Source organism: Strigops habroptila, chromosome 8, assembly GCF_004027225.2.
Source record: "Strigops habroptila isolate Jane chromosome 8, bStrHab1.2.pri, whole genome shotgun sequence".
Taxonomy (NCBI): Eukaryota; Metazoa; Chordata; class Aves; order Psittaciformes; family Psittacidae; genus Strigops; species Strigops habroptila.
This window is the reverse complement of record NC_044284.2, coordinates 42,072,401-42,080,783: the sequence shown is the minus strand read 5'-3', so window position 1 is coordinate 42,080,783 and position 8,383 is coordinate 42,072,401. Positions and strand designations below refer to the sequence as shown.

The 8,383-nt window shown below is 39.9% G+C and overlaps 1 protein-coding gene across 3 annotated transcripts in view; it reads left to right on the top strand.

Moving 5' to 3' along the window:
* Nucleotides 1-2,494: 2,494 nt before the first annotated feature.
* RGS8 (regulator of G protein signaling 8) overlaps nucleotides 2,495-8,383 on the top strand; it is a 41,977-nt gene continuing 36,088 nt past the window's right edge. For all 3 annotated transcript variants that reach the window (XM_030495503.1, XM_030495496.1, XM_030495494.1), the window contains exon 1: nucleotides 2,495-2,624. The gene's annotated coding sequence lies outside the window, so the exon portion shown is untranslated. The remainder of the gene's footprint in view (nucleotides 2,625-8,383) is intronic.

Here is an 8,383-nt window from a genome sequence, read left to right as displayed (position 1 = left end):
GGCAGAGCTACTGTGTCCCAGCTGGGAAGAACAGCAGGAGGCATCTGCCAGAGGAAGTGCATGAGGGCAGAAGGAAGACTGCAGTTCTTGTCTGAGCTGACGCTGAACGCCAGCCTTAGGGTCTCCTGCCAGATCCTAATGGATTCTGGGCTGCTCTAAGTGTTATCAGCTCATTCAGTCCCCACATTGTGGGGTAACATTGCATGGTGCTGCACACTGCTCCTTTTTTTTTTTTTTTTTAGATACCGGACTGTTGTGATGATAAGAAACAGTAAGGGAGGTAGCTCTTCTCCTTAAGGTTGTTTTGAGTTGGGGTTTTTTTGATTGGTTGGTTTGGTGTTTTTGAGTACTTTATACAGGTGTAAAGTACCGTCCATAGTCAAGTAACAGCAGAGCTGACTTGCTGCTGCTTTGCAGATTATAAGATGATGGAGTTGTATGTGTAAAAGAAAACTTGAATCCTTATGTTAAGATTGTTATAGTCAGTTTCGGGGTATGGTTAAATACTGTTTAAAAAAAAAAAAAAAGGAGAGAAAACCAGCACAATCCTGGATTTGTATTCACATCGTTCTGGCCAAACACTGAATTCTCTCTTTTTTTTTTTTTTTTTTTTTTTTTTTTCCCTTTTATGAGCTATTAATTCTTATCTTTAAATTAATTCACCTTTGGTTTACTCACCCCTACCTCCCCAAATAGAAGCTGTCAGTAAGGGAGTGAGGATCAGTTTTCGGAGAGATACATATTAATGAGCAGATACGTGTTAATTTTTTTTTGTTTGTTTGTTTTTTTGTTTTTGTTTGTGGGGAGGAGAGTCCCCTTGTGAGAGTTATACCAGATATTTTTGTTCCCTTGACTTGTAAGCTGGAGATATGGAATATAGCCACTACAAGGCTATGTATTGTATTTGGGCTGCTTTTTTAGAGGATGCTGGATTTCATTATTTAGTTTCCTTACTGGTAATGAGATTAAAACTTGCATGGAATTTGCTTGAGCATCATCTGTGTTTCCTAAAGCAGGGGTGTCAGAGGCTTGTTTGAGGACATGGCATCACAGAAAATAACAGTTATTCTGAGAAGCTTTTCACTTCCCCCCCCCCCCCCCTTTATAGTAACTGTAAGCATAATGTGCTGAACTTCTTATTTAATTGTGAAATAAGGACTACTGTATTACTTGGTTAGTAACTCTCTGCAAAGGCAAATGTTGTTTTTGTCTGAAGAGTCCCAGTTCTTTAAATTAGGATTATCATCAGACGTTCGAAGGGTAACTGATGCTCTAAAAGGCTTATGCAGAAATGTAAGGCTGCCTGGAACGTTCTTCTTGAGAGCACTTGTTAAAACATGTGAGTAAGCTGTCTCTAAGGCATACACATCCTCTGTCTTGTGCAAGCTGTTCTGTGTGATGTTTGTTTACCCACTGCTATATTAAGGACTTGCTGCAGTTATAAGTGTGTGGCACAGCTACAATTAGCCAGAGTGAAAAAAAGATGCAACAAATCATGTCATCTGAGCTGCTGCAGTCCTGCCACAAGTAGGTCAGTGGAAAAGATGTATCCCAAATTTGTAAGCCATCTGTGCTTGGATTTGTGAATGAAGGTGGCTTACTAGTGTGTGAATTTGTGATTGTGTGAATGTTGCCACAGAGAAGACATTAATTGTTTGGGTTTTTTTATACATGTCCAGATTTAGGATAATCTACTTGGTATACTTAGCTGCATATTTTGGAAGAAGCAACAATAGACAGGCATTACAATGAAATATACAGAAATAAGGGGTGGTCGTATTGCAGACAAGTATCTTGTGTTTGCTGGAGAAAAGCTGCTGGCCTGGGATTCTGAAAATAGGTGTTAAAACCACAGCACAATGTCCATCAGAAAGTCCTGCTGAAAATAAGCTACAGCATAACTGCAAACTGCAATCTTTCACAGAGGCCTTGTTACTTCTGCTCTCCTTTCTTTTCCCTGTTTGAGACAAACCTATGGAGAAATGTTGCTATGTCCACTATACTAGAAGCTGCAAAGTCCTGGACTCCTCTATTAAGAGTTAATCTTTAAGTGATCTTTTCATTAGAGGTGTGATGTGTAAGAAAAGGTTGGTGGGTCTGTATTGCTTGTATGGTTTGGGTTGGTCAGAGTTTTTTTACCTTCCTCGTGTAGCAGAAGTCTCCAGGCCCAAGCCAAACTAGCGGTGTAACTCTGCTCATCAGAGAGTCCAAAATCCTTGAGAGTGCCTTTATGGTATTCCTTTTTGTCCAAAGAGTAACCAATAATACAATTAATATGTGCAGGCTTCTCTCTGTGTTGGAGGTACTAATAAGACTGTTGGCTGTTGCCAGAAGTGCCCCTTCTGCCCTGGCAGATAGAGCATCCCACCATGCTACAGCATGTATGCATGTAAAATTGGTAACAAAACCCCATACCATTACTATCTGGATTCCTGCAGTGATGTCCATGTGTCATTGTGACTCCTCTGCTCTTTCTTCAACCTCTTTTCAGTGTGTGTGTGTATGATGGACAAGATAACTGCCCAGCCTCTAGGCCCTCTATCTGGAGCATCTGGATTTGTTGGAAGTAAGAATCACCAGCTGGACACAGGCGCTGCCTGAGGATTTGGTTTGGGTCTTTGCAGGTACAGATCAGCTTGTGATGGTTGAATGTGTTCCCTGACATAGTCTTCTCAACTCCAGTGAACTTAAAGACTAGCATACATAGGATTGTACAAGGAGTGCTCTTGCAGGATCCAGAGTTGTATGTGAGGCATTTGTACTCTACCCCCACCAGCTTGCTGATTTTCTTCTGTCGGAACTGAAATAAGCACTGGTAAAACAGAAAGACAGTTTATTCTCCGCCTGTAGGGGACCTGGCTCTGCATGTTTCGATAGATTTAACTGGAACAAGCATCTAGTGAGTTTATACCACTCATTTGTAACATCAGAGATGTTTCTGGTTTGTTTCAGTATATTTTTATCCTGCCTTTCCAGAACAGGAATATAGCATGCTGGTGGGATTCTCAGCAGCTGAGGTGTGGTATTCTGCTTTTCTTTCTGAAAAGTTTCCAACCCTACCCAGAATATTTCAGATTGGGCCAAGCTGGGGAGAGATTGCAGCACTGGATTTCAGCCATCCCAGATGGCTTGGGTGAATTTGGCTGCGAGGGTTTTGTACAACTGCCACAACGACAGGAACTGTTGTCAGAACTCAAGCTGAGTTTAATCCTATATTGTGCCGGTATCTCTCTAGGGTTAGCTAAATTATAATATAACTTCACAGCAGCTTTGTGTGATCCCAGGCTGCAGGTACCTGGAGGTTCAGGGTGCTGATCAAATCCCAGTTCTGTTGAAAACAGACCGCTGCTCTATGAAAATGTTATAATTTGTTACAAATCAGCAGAAATTTTCAAAGAATGATTTCAGCTGTTTGCAGGTGGGTTTGTACCCACTATTTTACCCTAGTGGTATTTTACCTAGAAAAGGGGAGAACTAAAGCTCTATACTGTCACTCTTCTATAGCCCAAGTCTGATAGAAGGACGTGTATAATTTTCCTCTGTCTTGGAGAGTATGGAGACCTTAGCTCAGACCTGATGTAAGGACATTCAGTGTGGCGGAAGCCAGAGGACGTTACTTGGGTGTATAAAGCTACTCCTAGAGCTAGATTGAATGCTAGAACCAGTGAGCAGGAGTTGGTGCTTTGTGTTGGTGAATCTTCACCCCAGGAAAGCATGACTCTATGGCTCTTATGTTTCAGTGGGATCTGTCCCGCTGGGAGGGATGGAGAAGGCACAGCATTGGGTGATGCTGCACTGGTGTCCAGCATCTGGTGAATACAGGCAGCCTCAGAAAAAGTCTATAATGGTAAGAGTGGAAGGATAAAGAGAGCTTATGTAAGGGTTTCTATTTTTTCCCTGCTTACTTTATGCCTTTAGTTGCTTGCACAATGATTTGTTTTGACCACGCTTTCTGGCTGTTGTCAGTGTATGTAACCAGCTGTCTTGTGAGGATACTTGGTACACTCTTTGGCCTGTGTGTTAACAGCAGCAGAAAAGGCATAGACAACTGGCAGCCACCTAAATGGTAGCAGATGGAAATTCGTGTAAGCTTCACATGGCTTCACCTCTAAGTGTTTGGATTCTTACTTTAGGCTTGTATTCTAGTTTGTTGCTTTTTTTTCCAAGCATTGTTTTACGTAATTAAAAAATGTTGATTACATGCAGTCACCAGCTGTGTCATCCAAAATTTTACATCAAGCAGAGCTCTGTGATAGGTACATTTAAATGAATTGGTCACATTTGCCTTTAATAATCCATCAGGCTCCAGCTGTCTTGTTCTGCTTTGATAGCCTTTGTGTCTCCTGTAATGCTACAGTTGAAGAAAAGCATCATAGCTCTCCCATTAGTTGTATTTTAAATGTATTTGTATTTCTGTAGCCATGAGTTCTGTTAAATTATGTGTTATTCTAAAAAGTAATTCCTCTTGCTTAATTTAAATCTCTCATCATTTCATGAGGTACCTTCCCATGCAGGTTATTAGAAGGAGTGAATACTCAAATTTCTTCTGTGTTTTCCATTCTGCCCATCACTTCATGAATTAATAGCATCTGTTTTTCAATCACATCAATTTTAAGCCGTACAGTTTTAGGGTGATTTTGCCCACCTGCACGCCTCCTGTACTACCAGCAGTGACTTTCTGTACACACATCAGCAGCTGAAGTGACCAAAAGTTGATGCTGTTTTAGGCTGTTTGGAGGGTGTTTCCCGTTATGTGCTACTGTTTGTATTTATCAACCTTCACTTTCTGCTCTGTACTGTGTAGCAATACTAAATAACTTTTTTGGTACAAAACCTAGTACTAACTGTGTACTTCAGGTAATACTTAAAAAAAAAAAAAAAAAAAAAAAAAAAATTACTGGAAAGATCACAAAGTACCTGAAAAAGAAAGCAGTAAGTTTTGGCAACACTTTGCACTTTCTCAAGTAGCAGATGTATACCAAAGTGAATGATATAAAAACATTTCTGAGAACAGTTAGTACAAGGGGCAGATACAGGGGCAGTTTTCTCTGCAACAACAATCGCAGTTACTATTGGATTTTTTTATATTATCCTCTATTTGGACAATGATAGATTTAACACACTTTCAGTCCTGAAGATTTTACTTGTTTACTTAGCAATTTGAAGAGAACTGTAGTTGAAGGTTTCAGCAATTTGATGGTGTCCCTTGAAATGTAGGCTCATTTGTCATCGATTCAATTTTTCTTGTCATTATGTTTTTATTTATGTATAAAAAACCAGATGTCCAGAATGGTTCTGTAAAAGAAAAGCCTTAAATGTATTTTTCTTGTAGCATGAACAGAACTAATTTGACAGCAATTACAGTGCCAGGGCTGTGAGTTGGGCGGTACAGAGTGACACTAATCCTTTCAAACAGCATCACTTCACTTTGGCAAAACAACAGTGTCTAGAACAAAATGGGTGTGATATTTCTTTGGGGTGATACAGTCCCTGCTAACTGCAGAATGGCATTTTTTCACGGCTCTGCACAAACATACTGTAGAGCCAGTAGGAGAGGTGGGTGGATGACAGGCTGAGTAGCTCAAGGTCACACAGGGTATTGTTCCAGATGGAACATCCCAGGAGCGCTATAACAGTTCACAAAGAAAGCTAACTTGTCTTTAACCTCCCATGCTTTTTCACAAGGGAAAATGCTGGAGTTTAAATAAGAACTGTTTCATATGCATTATAAAAGTTTAAAAAAGCAATTATGGAAGGCAAGAGCTTAATTTGGATGTTTAGGATGTCTTGTAAAAATCCCAAGAATGCTTTAAATAGATTTTTGAAGTGAAAGCGTGAATTCTCATTACGTATTTTCAGTTAAAATTGTATAGCTAAAGCCAGATCCAGAAAAAAACCCCCGATTCTTTTAATGAGAAGAGCATAATTTTAGCACAGTTGCCACAGAAATACACAAGACCATGCTCTGCCCGCGGTTGCCTTCGGAGATGATAGCTTGCTGGTTTTAATGCATTTGCAGGAGTCACATGAAGAAGATATCTGGCATGCTGTTAGTAATTTCATTTGTGGAAGATGAGATAAGTATTGATGAATATAAACATCCATTAAATATAGGTTCACTAGTTAAATAACTACACTGATTAATATATAAAGTACTTTGCAGTCAGGAGGACATTAAGATGGAATGATGCAGAAACTGCCTTTCAAAAAGTAAGTTTATAGTTTTATTAATGCTATCTGAAAAACCTCCTGTTTAAATCCAACCTGTGAGCCTGCAGAACATTTTTTGTCAAGGACATTTCCATCCCTCTCTTCTGTTCCTCACTGTTTTCTTGGCAGCACCAATCTAAGAGTTTGAGGGATGCCCGGTAAGCAGCATTATTTCAACTAGGACCAGGTTTTGGATCCAGCACACTGCATGGCCTTGTAAACAGCAGCTGCAGCTCAGGTGAGGAGTAGGAGTAGGTGGCTGAGGTTTGGAGAATACAGGAATGAGCTGATGCTGAAGTAAAATAACGTGCGGTTAATTCATGCTGCCACCTTGTGGCTCCTGTTTAAAAAGATTTAAAAATACTGAAAAGTGTTAATCAGAATCTATCCTACAACAGGAGGAAACACCGAAGCTGTTCTTTAAATAACTAGTGATACACAGAAGATTTTTGTGTGTTTTCCTAGGTGTTACTGTTCCCTTTGAAACCATAAAGTAGGTTGCTGTCTTATTCCTTAGCCTTTCACAATAGTGTGAACTAAAAAGCTGGAGGTCCACAGTGTGTGTTATATGTATCTTCTGTGATACTATGCATCTTATTATGGAGAATAGACATCATATAATATGCTGCTGTAGAAATTTGAGTGTATTTATGCATTTAACAAATTCATAAACCAAAAATATAATGTGGAAGTTGATTGATAATGTTCGCTTGTTTATTAAGTATACCTGGAGGATAAGTAAAATTGAGAATGAGAAGTCTCACCAAAGTCTGCTGAAGACTGTGTCCACCCTGGTGTCATAAAAGAAGAAACAATGAGGATGAGTTACCTTAACTTGCCTTGCTTTCAACAGTCAGGACTTGAACGTGATTCTGTGTTCTTATGTGAATAGTAGGATGTTTCTGATTAAGCTTAATACTTTTATGACCTGTTTGGCAGCTCTTGTTTCACTTGACCTTACTTTTGAACTGCTGTGGGTTTGTTCTGGGGTTTTTTTTCCCCTCCCTGGATCTAGGATTGCTCTTGCTAATGTCTCAGATTTCTTCTCTCTCTGTAGATGACTCTGATTCCCTTAGTCACTGTGGTCCCTGTTCCAGGCACAGGGACCTCAAGAGGCAGTGCCTCCTGGCAGCTCTATGTGCTTATCCAAATCTTTTTTCAGGGCATTCTGAGACTATACAAATAGTTACTACTTAACAGTTGCCATTTGCCACTTATAACGTTTCATGTAATGTATGATAGAGGGTGAGTTGGACTGTGCTGCATAGCTTGCATGGCCAAATGAGACTTTATTCCTCCCTCCCGCTCTTCCCCCCCCTCCCCGGTTTCTCTCTCAGTATTACAGCTTGATTTCTTGCAGGCTGCCTAACTCAGGGCTTGCCTCTTGAGCAATGGGAGTGAGCTTTTGGTTACAGTGACCTAAAGTGCCACTACTAAATGAATAACCACACTTCTCCCTTTGTAATTGTGAGATTAGTTTATATCTTGAAGTCTGCAGGACAAATGCTTCTTTGCTTTGTCATGATCCCTTAACATAAGAAATAGTTGTTATGACTGTGACAACCCTTCCTTTCAGTAGTCCTGGTAAGCACAACAAATGAGCAGGTCAGCACTTTCCTCGGTCCTCCTCATACTATTAATGTACATGTAGGATAATCATGAGAACAGAACGACCTATTCAAAATATGTCAAGAAGGCTGAAATGCTTAGTGCTTTATTTCTTCATGCTAGGCATTGTTAGAAAGTTCAAAAGAAAGAAGTGCTGAGTAGCACTGCTGGTGATAATGACAAATAGTGACATCTCTGCTTAGAATAGAGGGAAAAAAATACATTCAAGAGGGCTCTTGGGAAATCAGATGGTCTCAAGCTGTCTGGGTGTCAGGAATTTTGATAATAAGTTAGCTGAAGTGATTTCAGAATAATTTGTGGGGATTTTTTGCAAATTATGGTAGATAGGTGGAGAACTTGACTGCCATAAATGTGCAGTACCTGTCTCTAGAAGGAAGAAAAAGAGGACCAGGGTAACTACAGATCAGTTTAATTTTCATTTACATTAAAAAAAAAACCCAAACCAAACTAAACACAACAATCTGAAACATCCAGCATTTTCCAGGCTGCTTTTAAGTTTGATGGTTTTTTGTGGAAAGTCAGCTCAAACCAAAGTAATATCGTC